Raw genomic sequence first — 18816 nt, forward strand, 5'->3', positions numbered from 1 at the left:
GTATTATTAAATGCAAGGTATTATTGAGGTTCTTTCCTGGAGGGTTCCTGCGAGTACAGCTACAAAGTGCTATGGGATATTGGGAATTCTGTGCAGTTACTGCAGGTGCGAGATCTCATTCCATTTATTAAATCTTTATTAAAAAACATTCCTATACCAAGGGGCCGCTGCTCGGATCAGAGATGCAATACATACAAGGTCAGGAAAGTTTTAAGCATGTAGAGATTTCCGTACGGGCTTTGCAATCGTTATGGGGGGGGGACATTTGTTTGAACTTTTCCTAAATTGAAAACTGTGGTATTTGAATAGTTATAACATACACAACATAGTGAAAAACATAATGACGATTAATATTAACAACATATATAACACTATTAAAGCAGAATAAATGTATTTAGATATAATTCTCCTTAAAAAAAAAAAAAGCGTAGGTTGTGCCACTGGAACAATGAGAGGAAGTTGTTGGTCCCAGGGACCAGATCTTCTGCCCAATAAAGTCTCTTTAAGGCCAGTGGCCACCAACTAACGTAAGTGTGACCACACATGACATTTTAATGCACGTCGCAGGATGCGGCTGTGTATACCCAACAGGTAGCTGCACACTGTAGGACCCGATCTGCCACTGGAGCAGCAGTGTCGGTAGGTATGTCGCCCTATCAGCCACCGGCCCATTCGGTGTGCAAGATGGCCAGTTCAGGCCTGGTACTATACAGGTCCTTTTACACAAAAAGCTGTTTGTGTTATTTTGGATCTGCTGCAGCACAGGGAACTAAGTAAACCCAATTGAGGTTAGAGATATCCTTGAAAAATTCCACACATTGACCTCAAAGGATACATTTGGCAAGATTCAAGGGAAAATGCAAGTAATCGTTACAACATCAGCAATCGATGGTCGATATACTCCTTGGAGACAAGGCTTTCCCACACTCTCAAACTATTTATATTATGAACTCTCATCTAATCCGCTCCCCTGTATAACATCACAGAAAGCTTTTTAGTCTTTTGTATCCAAGTAATGATTTAATGTCAGTCTACGTAATTTTCCTTTCTCACTGCGCCGTGTTCAGGATAGATAAATGGATACATGATCATACCCTTGTGAATCTTTCTAAGAAATTTGGTTTATTTATCTGTGTGCAATATGATTTACTTTGAAAGCACCTGTGAATCAGTACCAGACTGGAGCTGTAAAATCAGCCCTATTGCTTTTATTAGCCAGCGGACAATAAATCGAAGACATGATGCTGCACACTTAGGGTTTGCCGCCATTTCCTGAGCGGTTTCCTGGATGCTATCGGGTGTGGGCAGGTGTGGCCATGGATGTGGTTTTACTGGTGACAGCTAAAATGTTTAGTTTATTACATATAAAGTTAAAAAAGGAGAGACAAGAAAGAAACAGAGAAATAAAGAAATGAGGGGAAGGAAATCAAACTAGAGGAGAAATACAAACAGAGAGGGGGCGAGAAGAGAGAAAGGGAAGATAAGAGAAAAGAATGGGTAAGAGAGTGAGATGGCTAATAGAAAGAGATGGGAGAAGGAAAGAAAGAGTGAAAAATAAGAGAGAAATGAAGAGAAAGATATAAACAAAAAAGATAGAGATGAGAGAAAGAACAGAGGAGAGGGAAAAAAGGAAAAGAAGAAAGAGAAGGAGGAGAGGAGATAGAAAAAGGGAAGGCCTATTTGCCCACACCAGTTTAAAACTGCCATCTAATAAGAAATGTTCAGCTCTTTGACTTGCCATAGTTAAAAAAATGCAGAGTAAATCATTTCAACTGGCTAACTTCACTCTGGTTGCTTACTCAAATAAGAGGGGGGTTACAGGAGAGTTGCAATATACATTATGAAGAGCTAAACCCAATGAAGCAGCTTATAGGCTAATCTTACTGGACCTTTCTGCTGCTTTTGACACTGTGGACCACCCTCTTCACTTCAAATACTTCATGATCTTGGCCTCCATGATACTGCTCTCTCCTGGCTCACTTCCTACCTCTCTGATCGTACCTTCAGCGTCTCTGTCTCCAGTAACACTTCCCCTCCCTTTCTCAGTTGGGGTACCATAAGGCTCAGTTTTAGGACCCCTTCTGTTCTCTCTTTACACTTCCACAATTGGCAAACTGATCTCATCCTTTGGCTTTCACTACCACCTGTATGCTGATGACACCCAGATCTATCTATCCTCCCCTGATCTCTCTCCCATTGTCTTAGATCATGTAACTAACTGCCTTGCATCTGTCTCTACCTGGATGTCTGCACGTTTCTTCCTCTCCAAAACTGAACTCCTCATCTTCCCTCCCTCCAATGCTAAGATTCCCCCATCTATCTCCCTCATTGTTAATGGTGCCATCATCTCCCCGTCTACTCATGCACGCTGTCTTGGTGTCACCCTTGACTCCGACCTTTTGTTCACACCCCATTTTCAGTCTGTCTCTAAAAACTGTCGTCTCCATCTTAAAAACATTGCCCGCATCCGCTCCTTCCTAACACAGCATGCCACTAAGGCTCTTGTCCATGCCCTAATTCTCTCCCGTCTTGATTACTGTAACTCTGTCTTAGCTACCAGACTTATCTTCCTCTCCCATCGCTTTACTAGCGTCTCTCCCCTCTGTCACTCTCTTCACTAGCTGCCTGTGCGCTTCAGATTTCATTTCAAAATCCTCACTCTTACTTTCAAAGCCCTTCACAGCGGTTCCCCTCCTTACATCTCCTCACTCATCTCTAAATACATTCCTAACCGGTCTCTCCGCTCATCCAACGATCTCCTTCTATCCTCTCCTCTGATTTCTAGCTCTCATGCTGCTTACAAGATTTCTCCAGGGCTGCCCCTATCCTCTGGAATGCCCTCCCCCGGCCTCTCCGTCTCTCCACCTGCCTTTATTCCTTCAAAAAATCCCTCAAGACCCACTTCTTTAAGGATGCTTACAACATAGCACATTAACGCCCTTCCATATTCTTTTAGCTCACCTTTCCTAGTCCCTCTCCTGCAATACTTTCACTAGTGTGGCTGGTCTATCCCTAACAACGGCACTTTTACCTATTGTGTAATACACCCTAACTCTCTCTAGATTGTAAGCTCGTTTGAGCAGGGCCCTCCTCACCTGTTCTCTCTGTTAGTCAATTTGTTATATTACATTATTATTATTTTATTATTATTTATTGTTTTATATAGCACCATCAAATTCTGTAGCGCTGTACAATGGGTAGACAGGGCATAACAAGTAGTATGTAACATGCCAAATTGAGTAACAGAGACAACAGGTGAGGGGGGCCCTGCTCAAACGAGCTTACAGTTAAGCATATTAGCATGTACAGTGTAGCATATTACATGCTACTTGGTATGTCCTGTCTTCCGTTGTACAGCGCTATGGAATTTGATATAAAACAATAAATAATAATAAATAATAATAATATATGACTCTATATTAAATGTACAGTTAAATCAATGAGGTTTTTTAAATACACAAGGGGGCAATAGGACAAGCATAGGATAGTTTACAACATATTTAACACTGCTTTTATGTGAGTTTAGATATATAACATCTTAAAAATACTATTTTCTGGTTATCTTGGGTATTATATCTATGTACATCCATATATATTCCTTAAAACTGTAAGGTTACATTGTTAATATAGCTGTCAAATTGTAGTATTTTCTATTGTATTGTATTGTGTTGCATTCAGTTATTTGCCAAATGTTGCTGTTTTGTATGTTTGTATTAAATAGTTTGTCATTCAAGAAGTACAATGGTAATCAAATAATGCAAATAATGATTTAAATATAAAAAGACCTACTTTAAAAAACTGTGATTTTTTTTGCCCCCTGTAATAAGGAAGCTTTAATAACAAAAAATACAAAACAACTATATTCAGAATATGAAAAGAAGTGGTGGATTTAGAAAATTAAGGTGAAGAGGTGAAAAAAGAGACATTTAATTTACAGAAGAGATGCTTTGGGAAGTGTACATAGATGAATGTTGAAAAGCAAGTAATGTGATGCATTGTAGGTTGTAACTTTTCTTATGTAAAACTTTTAATGGTTTTCTAATGTTAATGATTATTGCTTCTTTCTTTTCATTTACGTATTTGCTCGATTATAAGACGAGGTTTTTTCCAGAGCAAATGCTCTGAAAAATACCCCTCGTCTTATAATCGGGGTCGTCTTCTAATCAGACCCCAAAAAAATGGCTGGGGCCATGCTGCTTACCGGTCGCGAGCAGCGTCTCTTCCATTAGAAGCAGGAGGACAGGAAGCTTGTAGCTTCCTCACAGAACTCTATCTCCCCCTCCCTCCTCTGGGGGCGGGGCCAGAGAAGTTGCTGGTACAGCCGGTCCCCTGCAGAAGTCTTCGAGTGAGAGATCTGCAGTTCAGGTAAGGGGGTGGGGGAGGATTTTTGGGTAAGTATGTGTGATTAATGGAATGAATGAGTATTTAAATGTTTGTGAATGTGTGTTTGTGTGTGATAGCATGGATGTGTAAGGGGGGTGGGGGTTGTAGCATGGCATAGGGAGGCTGTAATCCCACTACTATCATCCCCAGGTTCCAGCATGTACTGGCTGCCTTGGCTTGATAGGAGTGTGATTGCTGTTAGCAACAATCACACTCCTATCAAGCCAAGGCAGCCAGTACATGCTGGGTTAAAAGGCATATCATGGGGCTGAGTGGCATATAGGGGGTTAAAATGCATTTCTGGACCTCCAGAAATGCATTTTAACCCCCTATATGCCACTCAGCCCCATGATATGCATATATATACCTCCAGAAATGCATTTTAACCCCCTATATGCCACTCAGCCCCATGATATGCCTTTTAACCCCCTATATGCCAGAGTGGCATATAGGGGTATAAGGCATATCATGGGGCAGAGTGGCAAATAGGGGGGGTATAAAGCATTTCTGGGGGCAGAGTGGCATAACTGGGGGGGGCAGGTTGGCAAATAAAAGGAAATTTAAAAAATATATTTACATGAATTAATATTTACTGGTAAAACTTTTTTTCCTATAGGGTCGTCTTATATTCAGGCTTTTTGTTTTTTTCCTAAATTAATATTTTGATTTTGGGGGGTCGTCTTATAATCGGGGTCGTCTTATAATCGAGCAAATACGGTAATTTGCGTAACCGCCTTAACTCTACTTTTGATAGTTGGAAGTAAGCATATGGAATTGGGTTTAAAATATGCTGTTTCCTTCCTAGCCAACAATAACAAAATTCAATACAAATGACTTAGAAACATGGAATTTGATGGCAGATACAAATTATTTGGCCCATCTAGTCTGCCAGAAGTAGAGACCCAGACCTTAATCAGTTCTTGGCCTACCTTAGATTCATGCCTATCCCATGCATGTTTAAACTACCTCTTTGTATTAGCCTCTACCACTTCTGCTGGGAAGCTGTTCCACTTATCTACCAGTATAAGGATACATTAGGCAAGAGATATGGAGGCATAACACAATTTGGTTCACTGTGCCCTGAAAAAACTGACATAAATATGTATTAATAATTCTAGTTGCTAAGACAACAATGACTACAGGTCAAACATTAAGTGCTTAATTTAAACCTAAATAAATGCTGTGATTTTTAAATTATGATTATAATTACCTGTCCAATAAATTAGGTTTTATGACCAGAAAGAAGGAAGCATATTTTAATTGTTCTTCTAATAGAGCAGACCCTGCTGATGAGTGGATACACCCAATCATTTTAGGATTACCTGCCGTCCTTCAAGCAAGTAATTGTAATTTTTCTACTGCGTAGACTCACATAAAGAGGCAAATTGATAGAGCTTTGACGTGCAGTGCTTGTTTATAATATATAGATATCCCAGACCGCCTTTGAAAACATATTTAAGATTTGTATCTCGTCAGCACAATATACTGTGGTGTGTTTTTGTGTTTTATAAGAGAAAGCCTTTAGTGAGTAGGAACTAGGCTGGGAGCAAGCGAAAGAAGACAGGGAGTATCCCACTCCAACCCTGAGAAAAAGAAAAAGCTGACCCGGGAAAGCAAGGCTTCACTCATGGACTCTTGGTCAAACCCTTGGTGTTCCCAGCTATGGTAATCTGTATTTCTAAAGCTTGTTTGGGTACCACAAAGGATGTCAACAAAGGTACACAATGGCAAGTCACAACTTCTGCTTGATTATATGTGTGACTTCCTGCAAAATGCTTTTTAATACCGGAACAAAGCCACAAGCAGTGGTCTTGGTGGCTAAACTCAGCAAATGCCCCAGCATATGCATTATTACACAGCACCATACACCACTGGTAGACTTTGTGTCATACAACATGTCTATGTTGAGCATATAGTAAAGGTTAACAAGTCATCTTGCATGAGTACCAGAAAATGTAACACTTTCTTAGGCCACATCCTGCCATAAATGCTATCTGGAGACCTGGGCAGACCCCATCATAAAATCAGTGGAACATGAAGAGCACCAAAGCAGGGTATCTTCAAAGGATGCCAGATGTTCTGTCCCGGGTGCCATAAAACCCTACAGAGGACCAGGCACTGGGGTCACACAGAGGACACGGCATCTAGCATCTTCAGAGTTCCCTCAGAAATACAGTTGGGTTTTTATTATAGAATTATGACATAAAGATTTCTGTGTACTGACAGTGTGCCCTCCATAATGATAGGAAGCATGGCAGGAGGGGGTTAATTTGGACATAAGAAATAGCAATGGGTCACCTAGCTATGATTGTTTAGTACCCGTATATTTATAATGACATAGGGGACAGGATCAGCCCAGAGTTATTAACGTACAAGGTACCATAAAATTGTCATTGCTCATTTCTAGCTGTAAAATGATATCATGTTGCATTTAACTCCTGTTGCTCTGAGAGTTCATTCATCCAGGACATCTGGGGAAATCAATTATTATAATTTATTGACTACTGGAGTTTGTCATCATGGTGGAACTGCTTAACAAAAAGACTGGAAAGGATGCTTGATGATGCTTTGTTAAGTAAATGGGTGTATACATATGTTGTTCCCAGGATTTGTTTACTATAGAACTTGTATTCTTAGTTTTACTTTAGAGATGCAACAGTATTAATTGTATTGTAAACAGTGTTGAAATTGCATTGGCTCAATATTCTTGAGGAAAAAAAAATCTACATTTTCTATTTAAAAGCAGACAGTAGCTTGTTCAGTTATTGTTAATCCATCAGTTGAAACAGGTGAATAACAGTAGTTTATAACCCGTTCTCTGCCACGTCCACCTATCCCAATGCATTGCGTTCATCCGAATCTAGAATTTCAGAGATACAGTATTTTCGGGAGTGAGTTGGAGGAATCCATTACTAATAAACGATGCTGTGCTCCTATGAATTCACATTAATTGCACATGTCTGGATCCCCTGGGTGAATCTCGTATCGGACCAGATGTTGTTGATTGTAAATAGCTTACAGAGTGTGCAGAACATCTGTGAGGTGCTGGGAATATGGGGCTGCCTTGGTGTTAAGCTACGCATGTATCAGTTTTGATGAAGGGATAGATGACGTGTCAACAATTTGTAATCTGAAGCAATCCGGAACCGCTTTCACTATAGTGGCTGATTGAATTCTGCATTTCTACAGAATGGATGTAGAACTGGAAAGGAAAGATGGGGACTGACTGAAAGATTCTGTTTGGAAAACATGCCAATAGATGTTGGGACTGAGAGGCAGTTGTTGTGGGTCTTGTACCCCCCTGTTCTGATTGGAAGATTTTGGGCTAATTCCTGAAGCCTGTTCTATATTTTACTTGCAGTTCCACATATAGCCATAAGGGTTGAGTAATATGTCTGAAGACAGCATTTACACCATAACTGCATCCTTTCTATGCTTCTTTATGGCTTTCCCAATTTCAGTAAATCTTTTCAACAGGAACGCAATCCATACTGAGTGTGTTGTCTGACAGATATGCCTTGGGCTGCTTTACTATTGGAATGAACCTGGCCCTCAAAGTGTATGTTTCCAGCCATAACTCCCTGGGTCATAGTGATCTGCCTATGTTGCCCTGGGGTAAAGACAGCCCTGAATGGTCGAATGCAGAGCCACGAAGGAGTATTGTGTATTGACAAAAGTTGCCATCTAGTAATATATTTGGAGTGAGATACAAAATCAACGTAACTGTTTCTTTGCTCACTTCTATCCCACTCTCTTTTTCTCTCTCATAGTTTTTGTTACGCTCTCGATTATTTTACACATGATACACCATTGCTTGCATCCTGCCACTTTAAATAGCTTTACAGCTTCCATTGACCACTTTTTTCCAGTGCCCAAGTGCACAAAGCAAGGTCCATAAAGACATGGTTGGATACGTTTTGGTTTGGGAGAACTTGACTGGCCCGTACAGAGCCCTGACCTCAGCCCCATCCAACATATTTGGGACGAATTGGAATGGTGATTGGCTTTCTCGTCCAACATCAATGCCTGACCTCACAAGAGCTCTACTGGGTGAATGGGCAAAAATGCCCGCAGAAACTCTCCAAAATCTTGTGGAAAGCCTTACCAAAAGAGTGAACGCTGTTAAAGCTGTGAAGGGGGATCAACTACATATTAATGTCTATATATTTAAAATGCGATTTCATAAAAGTCCCTGTGGATGTAATGGTCAGGTGTCTCAATTCTTTTGTCCATGTAGTATAGCTCCACCTTTCCCTGCAGCCCCTTCCAGGATTTAGAGACCATGCATATTGTATGCATTTGAAACCTAGACTGTTGTTATTCGAGTTGCTCTAGACAAAGATTCTCTTATTCTGGATAACTTGCTGTTTCCAGCTATGCTGCCTCTTGATCACTGGCTTGTCTGACATTTCCCTTGGCCTAGCCATCTAGTCCTGATTAACATTAAGGAATCTATTACACAATCCAGCATCCATACAAAACTTTAGGCTGAGCTCCTCCATACAGTGTCCCTGCATTGGGCGCAGGAACATAAATCGGGTGGACATGGGACAGAATTGTACACAAATAATTTCCTGACCACTGTTGAGGACACTGCCATTTCCCTCTCACATAAATGTGTATATTTGACATTTTAAACTATACAAACGCAAACGTATTGTGTGGGCACAGGATGGGCAAACATGTTTTTTTTTAATTATTTTTGACATTTCAATACCAAAACAAAGCAAACATACCCATGATAAACACATGTCTAACAAAAATATAAATTCTAAAATGCACCTTTTCGTACATTGTGTACCACCCTATTTGGTTTGCCTTTGTCTCTCAGCCATCTGATTGCCGTCAGTAAACAAGTCCAGCTGTCACCCCCACCACAGTGGGACAAAGAGAATGTAGAACACAGCTGGGCCTGCATAAAATGCAAATTGTAGCCAGTGTCACGCACCTGTAGGGCGCTGTTTCGGTACATATACTTTGGTGGTATTAATCTACGTAAATGTACCCCATATTATAGTACCCAACAAATCTTAGAGCACAATGGAATAAATCTGGCTATGCCTCTCAGCTTAGTGATTCTGCAACATCCATGAATTAATGGTGTTAATTGTAATCACCTACCTAGCATTAACCTGCTGCATTGCACTAAGATTCAGATATTGGGGTGAATATGCATATTTGGGGATACTAAGGGGTTGAAGCTGGAATACTCAATTATCATTTGTTTCAAAAGCAAACAATGTACTTGAGATGATCCGACCCTGACCCAAGTGGCAGCTCTGATATGGTGAGGTTGCAACACCATGGAGTCCTGACTTGAGGACTAATACCACAGATCATAATAATATTTGTTTTTACTTTCTATAACTCCAGCACATAACCTTAGTTCATGCTTTGTTTTAGAACAGGAACCCTTTAAACTTTCCGTCAATCCCATAGCATAACTGTAAATAAAAGCATGATGTAAACGATAAACCTATGCAATTGCTGAGGGGATTTGCTAAATACCTGCAGGTAAATGTTATATAGAAGGCATGGACCTTACTTTCATCCAATTGTTTATGGATCCTACCATGCATCATCCAAGGATGCTCGTGATAAGGAACCACTCTGCTATGCATATATAAAGTGAATCTGGAAGTGATGCTAGTTCACAAATATCATTAATGTACCTTTTCAAATGTATAAAATCCATATATTTACCAGCACAGCAGCAAAAATAAACCAATGGGGCTTGGGTTTGTTTACTTTAACAAATACCATCTTCAGAAGTAGATCTCCTCTCTTTTCCCCCCTAAATTCTGCAGCCATATCAAAGTTGAGTACCAGAAGCAAGAAAAGGCTGTTTGTTTACGGCTCTTGATATTTTAGCTCCCTCTAGTGCCCAAAAGATAATCTGCATGAAGAGGGACAACAGAGCTTCACGGTAACTGTGTTTAAAAAGATTTAGTAGCAAAATAGCCAGACACTGGTGTAAACATAAAATACCATTTTTATTACACCAGTAACACAATAAAAGGCAATGTTTATTCACGCCAAATCTTACTTAGGTACAATGTTTCTACACTGGTGTAAAAATAAAATAAAAATTTTATTACATGAGTAACACAATAAAAGGCAATGTTTATTCACGCCAAATCTTACTTACGTACAATGTTTCTACTAATTTAAATGGCTAAAGTCGGACATTTCTGTTCTAAGGATGTAGCTGGTTTGGGGGAAGGTTTTTTATGAAGACTTTATTAGACTTCCTGATCTTAATATTTATAACAAGTTCAGCCATTCAGGGTAACAGGCACACCCGACTGGCCATCTGGCACACCAGGCAAATGCGAGTATAAAAATGTAGTGTGTGGCCAAAATCAAACTAAAGAACATGTGTGCCTATGTGTTCTAAAGGGTTTCTGGGGGACCTTCAGGTCCACCACACATGGAAGTTTGTTCCTGGAGAACCACATGCCATCCAGCTGTGGCCGTCACCTGCATTCGGTATAGCTTTGTAGGAGTGATGTACCACTGCATCAGTGCTCTGCAGGCAGTTCCTTGTGTGTGGTACACATGGAGATCACTGCCAGTCTTGCCCTTCCATGAATTGACCAATGTCCTCCTCCCATTTTTTGATGTACTGGAGGCGAGTTCTCTGTCTGTCCCTGTTTAAAAGTGCTTTGTATATCTGGGAGATTCAACCTTTCAGAAGTATGGCATCTGTACATTGCCTTTCAAAGCAGGTGAGGGGAAAATTTTCTGCGGCCCTGACCTCTGTGGAAATGTTGAGGGGGGTGCAGGTTTTCAGGGAGCCTAAGGTCCTCCACCAGAGTGACATCTCCCAGTGTATATTTGTCAAAGGTTTGAGGAATCATACCTGGGGGGGGCTGTTTTTAACAATAGGTATGAGTGGGGGAAAAGCTGTAGTGCATGTTTCAGTGAATACCGGATGTAAAGGGAATAAAGAATGGTGGGGCAGCTGGTACGTTGGTATGTCTTGCTACTTTAGGTGTCCAGATGTATCTATGGAGCGTATCCTGTCCCAGCATAACATGTTCAATGTCCACCCATCTGGGATCTATAGGGAAGGCATGTGTTGAAACAATGTGAACTGTACAGACATTTTTACAACACATTCAAAAAAAGAAAATGCATAGAAATCCTTAATAGGAGTATAGAAATGATCTACTCATCATGACTAAAGTCCTGCTCAGCTTACTTACCCTGGTGACTATTTGTAAATTTGCAAAGAAATGCAAAACAGCTAAACAAAAAAAGCATAGAAAAAGCTAGTAGTAGTGGTAAAAAAAGTAGCTTTCCCAACTCCATTGTCAGCGCTACTCTGCAAAGTGTGTATAACGTACTAATACAAGCAAATACAAAACATCAAGAAGAAAAATATATCATAAGGTTAGCTTATGTATATCAAGGGGGAAGTAGAAGCATTGCAAATAAGGTCAACAAATATCAACTTTTGTCTCTATATCCACTTTATCCATGGATCCCTTGAGAGTAATTGCCCACTGTAAAGGACACCCTTTAGACAAACCCCGGGTAAGAGGTGCAATAGCCAGATCACCACTCATGGACAGCTGTTTCATCCTTAATGGGATTCGTCAGCATGAGGTTGTGATACTGGCTTAATACTTGAGGCTTGGGGTAGCCAAAAAATACCATTACATAAGTTATGGTGGGTAAAGGTGATGGGAAACCCTTCCATTAAAATTAAGGGGGTAGTAGAAGCATTATTAGACACTCATTAGTATATCAGTATACTCTAACATTAACCAGAATGTGCCTTTATTTCCTAAATGTAAAAACTCTTCTAATTCACAAACGCAGACAAAAGGAAGAGGAGGCGTGAGATAACGTCAAAAAAACATAACTTCATTAAAAGTGACAGAATAAACACAAGAAAATAAAGCCCCATAAATAGAAGGCAGAGAGGATGTGACTTTGTCAATATATTGGTACTTGTAATACATAAAGGGGATTTGTTACTTTTCTAGATTTTACAGTTTGATATGTACTTCATAAACCTAAACAATGACGTTTAAGGGATGAAATCAAATGAAAAGCCAGTGAGTAAATCCATCATTACTACTTGTCACAATTAACACAGGTTTTTGATTATGTTTGCCTCTTTGGCAGAGAGACTGCCAAAAAGGACGGTGACTTCAAAACAGGGAGATAATTACCGTATTTGCCCGATTATAAGACGAAGCCCCCCAAAATTTGAATATTAATTTAGGAAAAAGAGAAAAGGCCTCACTTTAAGACTACCCTATAGAAAAAATGTTTTACTAGTAAATATTAATTCACATGTAAACTATCTTTTTATATTTAATAAAAACTATGATTGAGCAAAATGCATTTCTTGTTTTTATTTTCTTTTATTTGCCAACCTGCCCCCCTTGTTATGCACATCTGCCCCCAGATTTGCCACTCTGCCCCCCAGATATGCCTTATACCCCCTATTTGCCACTCTGCCTCTCTGATATGCCTTATGCCCCCTATATGCCTCTCTGCCCCCTATATGCCACTTTGCCCCCCCAGGTATGCCTTATACCCTATATGCCACTTTGCCCCCCCAGGTATGCCTTATACCCACTATATGCCACTCTGCACCCCCCAACTTACCAATGCATTCCCAAGCTTCAGACTCCCTGGTGTCTAGTGGGGGCAGGCGGTGAACGACTGCACGATGCGAGTAGACAACCTCCGCTTCTGCCCAGCAATTCCGCTGGGGCTTCTATGACTGAGCACCAGAAAGTCATGTGAAGCCGGCACTCCATCATAGAAGCCCTGGCAGAAGTGCAGGGCAGAAGCGGAGGTTGTCTACACACATCGCACAGACATTTACCTGCTGCCAGAGAGGAGGATCCAGGTCCCCTGCAGCACTTCGGGGCATCTGGATCTTAGTCTTATAGTCAGACCTATATTTGAGTATAGATAAAACAAGGATAAATCCAAAATCCACGTGTGAACAAAATAATACTAATAAAGAATACTCTCCAAGATAGCAGCTTCCAGAAAACACCCTTCCTCAAGGTGCTCAAAGACACAACACGATAACCATGGAGCGCATATACATGGAGAGAAACAAAAACAACACTAATAGTGTAGCAAGTAAACACAAAAAAATAAAAAAGAGGGAGGGGGGGTTTGTGTTTTTTGTGTTTTTTTTTGCATTTTTTTATTTATTTATTTTATTTTTATTTTTATTTTATTTTATTTTTTTATTTTATTTTATTTTTTTATTTTTTTTATTTTTTTGTGTTTACCCCCTATATTTGAGATCTGATTATAAAACAACCTTGAATATAACATAAGGGGTATTTTTCAGAGCATTTTCTCTGAAAAAATTTTGTCTTATATTTGAACAAATACATTAGTTTTGCAGGATTGGTATTTAACTCTGCTGGAATAAACCAAATCCCTAACTAGATGTTTTCGTTGTATTTTCTTAAAAAAATATATTTTATAATTGTTCTCTGATTAAGAAATAAAGAAGCATGATAATCAGATTAAATGTCAACCTTCAAGGAAATTGTGTAATCCAGAATAAAGCTTACTCAGATTATTTTGCAATTTGATGACGTATGAAATGAAGCGTATGAAGTACGTGCTGTTGGAAGGCTATTTTTGCTCTTGCCAGTTTCCTGGTTTTATGGTGCTATGTAGTGATACGGTTGTACTCATAGCAACCCTTAATTGTTCTGATTATATCCCATGTCACTTAATTAATGTTGGTTGAATATTTTGGTTAAAAGTTTGTTCATTTCTAGTAATGATTCCATATTGGCCAGAGTCATTTTTCACTGCCTGTTGTTCTGTCCCATGCAGTCCTACCAACAAATAATGCATTAATATGCATTCTTTATCTTTAGGAGATGCTGCAGTTCCAAAGCTACAGTACACGGCTCTTACTGTGATCTTGTTTTAGCACCACTTTTGGCAAGGGGGTGCCCAACATACCAACTTGGCTGAAGCCCCCCTTTGCATGCAACTGTGTGCGTAGGACTCTGGGGGGAACTTTTTTGTCCAGCTTTTACCCGCACTCCCTCTAGAGCAGTGTGTAATAGGAAAAGTGGGACAGCTCCATTCTTTACAACGGGAATACACCCTTTTCACCTGGATTTTATCAAGTGTATCAAGGAAAACTAACTAGATAGAGTAAAACTGGACTTGCGTTCACCTGGGGTGGTTTAATAAGCTCATCAGAGCCAAGGACATCATGGCGCAGATTCCAGGGCTCCCTGATTCCATAGCAGAGACTGTTTGGACTAACGTGGCATCAAGCCAGTTGACCAATAGACACAAGGACATTGCATGGATGGCCATCAAGGGAGGCCTCCTCCTAAGGACATTCACGCATGCTATGGGGCTGGGCAGATACAGACACGGCCCACAGTGCATTATAATCTAGAATACTTCATTACATTACACTGGCAGTGTTCTTTTGCACCGACTTTGCTGGGATACCTGGAAAATGAACTCAAATACACTCTGTTCTGTATAGACTTTTTCCAGGAACTCACACAGAGGGTCCCATTGAAGAAGCAAATGGTTTGTGTTAAGGACACTTTGTGGTTGGCTAGGAACCGCCTGATGCTATGTAGGGAACAGATCACTGTCACACGTTGATACTCCATCATCGACAGTCTCAAGGAGGAAGACTAACTGCTACAGTACCTTTCATCTGATTCCCTTAACCCCAGGTGTCACTCCTGCCATAACACCACTGCTTCTCTGGAACTGTTTCCTTTTTTGTGCTATGTTGTTGCTTCTTTATAATATGGTACAGACTAATGTGCAGATACTTGTAGGTTATATGCTGCAACACAGTACCTACAAATGCATGATTGTTTATGATGTGAAATATGTTGATTGTACAAATGACATGCCTGTATATACATGGTGAAGTTGTAAAAGTTTGTGTTCTGTGCTTTGTCAAAATGCCTTGTAAATTAAATGTATGTCTGGCGTATGAATAAACTCAGTCGAGCAAGAAAGCACTCCCACTGATAGCAATAGGAACACTTTCTGTATGTGGCCATGGGGGTCTCGTTAGATCCACTAGGAACTCTTGGACAAGTCAGCGCTGCACCTGGCTGGCAGTAAGTGTGCAGTGGTAGCCAGGAGATGTGTTCATTCAAAGACCTAACCTGAAAGCCAATAAGCTATGGGCAGCGAAAGAGGAGAATAGTGGGGGAGGGGATTCTGCAGAACGGCTAAATGCTTACCTATCATATGCACTATAGTGCATACAATAGGTGGGGTGTCCCTTTATTTCTTTCTTTTTTTTCTTTCTTTCTTTTTCTTTCTTTAAAGAAGGGGTGTCCCTTTAAAGACAGGTGGCTTGAAACATAAAACGACCATATGCTTTGCAAAACAGATGAGCTATCCTCTAGCTCTGTGGAAATGCACTCACAACATAAGGAAACCTAATGAGCTTATCCCTGAGTATTAGTCTTCAACATTTCAGTTCTTTGATTACATGTATTTATACAAGTAAAAGGGGTAAGAATAGGAAGTGAGGCAGAGCAATGTATGTAGCGATAATAACAAAAAGGACTACAAACTACCACAAAACAGCATCACAAATGGCAAGTGCAATCAAAAGTACATGCATTCTGTACCTTAAAAAAAGCCACTAGCCTGATAAAGACACTATAGCTCCAGAGCTACAGCACACCACCTCCTCTGCTCTTCATTATTTGCTCCAGTTTTGCCTGCTTACCGGTCAATGATACAAGGTCCACCATGAGCTCATATAAGGTGCTTCCAACCTCAAGAAAAGTGACTATATTTTAAGGATTTTGTTTTCCATTTGGATTAGTTGTGTACATCTCAAAAAACTACACAACTATAGCACATGGTAAGTAGGATGTCAGAGATTTCCCAGCACATTATTATATAACTGTTAGGAATATCTGGAGTGAGAAATCACTCCCTGTGTCTACCTTCTTCTGGATCACACCTCTATACCAGTAATCACATACCAAAAAATCCCTCACGATAACATCTGTTGAATGTGGGAAAAGTGATTATTCCCAGATAGTGGAGGATGCCAAACCCCCATCCATGTCACAAAATATAAGCTTTCTTACTAAAGAGCTGCCAAACCCAATATGTTGCTGCTTGGGCTTCAGTGCATTAAAATCACTGCTACATCTTGACTGCGCATCGCCCCAAACATGGTTTTCAGATAACTGCTACCCAACCACCACATAAACTGACCAATAAACTGAATAATGCATGTGGCGCATTTGAAGGAAACCTAGTCGCTTGTCGATTTCAGACCTTTCATGCTGTATTTACCTTAATGTGTTAATATTTAACAGATAGACAGCTTGCTTTATATATCCCCAGATTTCCTTGTCCGTGGCCAATCTTCCAGCAAGATGCATCAAATTACATCAGCCACACCAACAGCATCATAAAAAATACTAAACTGTACACCAATGGCAACTTCTCGTAAACAAGCGCCTACATTAAAAAAAAATATGTGTGTGAATTCATGTATTGTGCCATTTTACAGCCAAGGCTGATGCTTTGTTTAGATTTTGTGCGCAGGCGCTGCTCAAATCATGTGTATCCGTCCCCGTGGTGAAACAATTGGGGAGAAGGGTGGGCTAGTGCTCCATTCCTGTCACTTTGAACAGACTGGAAGTCCATGGTGAATTTTGAAGGTACAGCCCAAGACTTTGATGAAACCTGCAAAAGATTCAGGAGATGGATATTTGAAGGGGAACCTCCCACCATTTTTTACAACTAGCATAACATAAAAAATGATATCATAATATCAAAAATAATAAAAAAAAATAGTTCTGTTTTTTGCATAATATAATGTTTTCAGGCAGTTACATATTGGAATACTGGGAAAGGGGGTTGTCTGGAGACTCCGAATGAGGTGCCGTTTCCCTGGGTCTCCGGGTCGCTTCAGGGAAACTCCGGGCCTGGCGTTGCCGGAAGCCCCCGCTCCCTGCACATCTCGCCTCCAACAATTGCATGTCATCAGGACTACCCACAACATCAGTGACACCACCCACTGCGATGTCAACTGGACCTCCTACCCGCATCCCACAAGGGGCTCTGGGGTAGCCGGAGCCAGAAAAGTCCCAGGTATGCATATTAGTTATCTATACATGTTCTACCTGTTTTACTGTAGCCTAATCTACTAGACAAACACCCCACTCATACTTTACCTGTGGTAAATAATAGAATGGCTCAGTCTTGATCACATAGATACTGACTAGAGAAAATCTATGGAGGAATAATCTTTGGTTTTGGGTCCAACAACACTGAGTTATCTCTATCAGAATGGAAGCCATCTTTTGGCTAAACAGAAGACATATTTGGGCTGAAAATATTGAATTAATTAACTTGCCACATCTGATTGGTGGCAAAGCTGTACAAAGTTGTATCTGCAAACCAATGATTTTTTCCTAACACAATAGTTGTTGAATTTTAGTTAATTTAAATTATATTTTTTTATTGATGGTTTGCATGAGGATTCATTTTAAAAATATTTGGTTACCATTAACAGGGAGTTACTTTTTTGAATCATTGATGTGTGTTTATTTGTTGTAAGGTTAATAAACAACATCTAACCATATGAATTTGACATTATAGAAGGCTACCGCACCCCTTAGGGCGATAAACCTGCTGACCTGGCTTGCATTATGTATGTTTACTGCAGTGAGATGTCACTTTTCATCTTACTGCAACTCACCTAAAACTCATTATTTGGAGAATAACCCTATTTGCAACGTGCTTTTGAAGTGTTAACACGTAAAAGGATCTCGCTCATCCTAATTTAGAATCATCTCAGATATTGTGCTGTCTAACAGGTATTGGTGAAAACTGTCATACAATGTTTGCGTTTCCTGTAGATTGCGTAGAAACGGATACACATAGGCACTTTATGTTTCACATGAGTTAAAAGTAACAATTATTTGCATCTCTCCCATACAGGCTAACAAACATACTTCCAGCGGGAATGGGGGAGAATTATACAAAAAATGTATGTAACATCCCCTGTCGATAATAAATTAATGGATTAAAAAAAATATATGTATGCAATAAAGACAACATGAAAAAGGCAAAGAAAATTGTGATGATGCCTATGTATCAATAGCGTCGGGATAATATTTCTAGAACCCAACAGTGACACCAAAATGTAAAGCTGTGAAATAAAAAGTTTTAACTGCTGCAGATCCTTAACTCACAGCAATTGACCTGGAAGAACCCTTGAGGTGTTATTTTTTTTATTTAAATTTGTATTTAACGGCATAGGAGGTCCATAGGAGCACAGCATTGACTGATATTTAGTCCCCACAAGCTTGTGGGGACAAATATTACCCCCTGCAATCCCGTCATACACAATTGCGGCATTGAAGAGGTTAACGCTGCACGATCGCTCTTAATGGTGGGGAGGAGCTT

Source organism: Spea bombifrons, chromosome 1 (genome assembly GCF_027358695.1).
Source record: "Spea bombifrons isolate aSpeBom1 chromosome 1, aSpeBom1.2.pri, whole genome shotgun sequence".
Lineage (NCBI taxonomy): Eukaryota > Metazoa > Chordata > Amphibia > Anura > Pelobatidae > Spea > Spea bombifrons.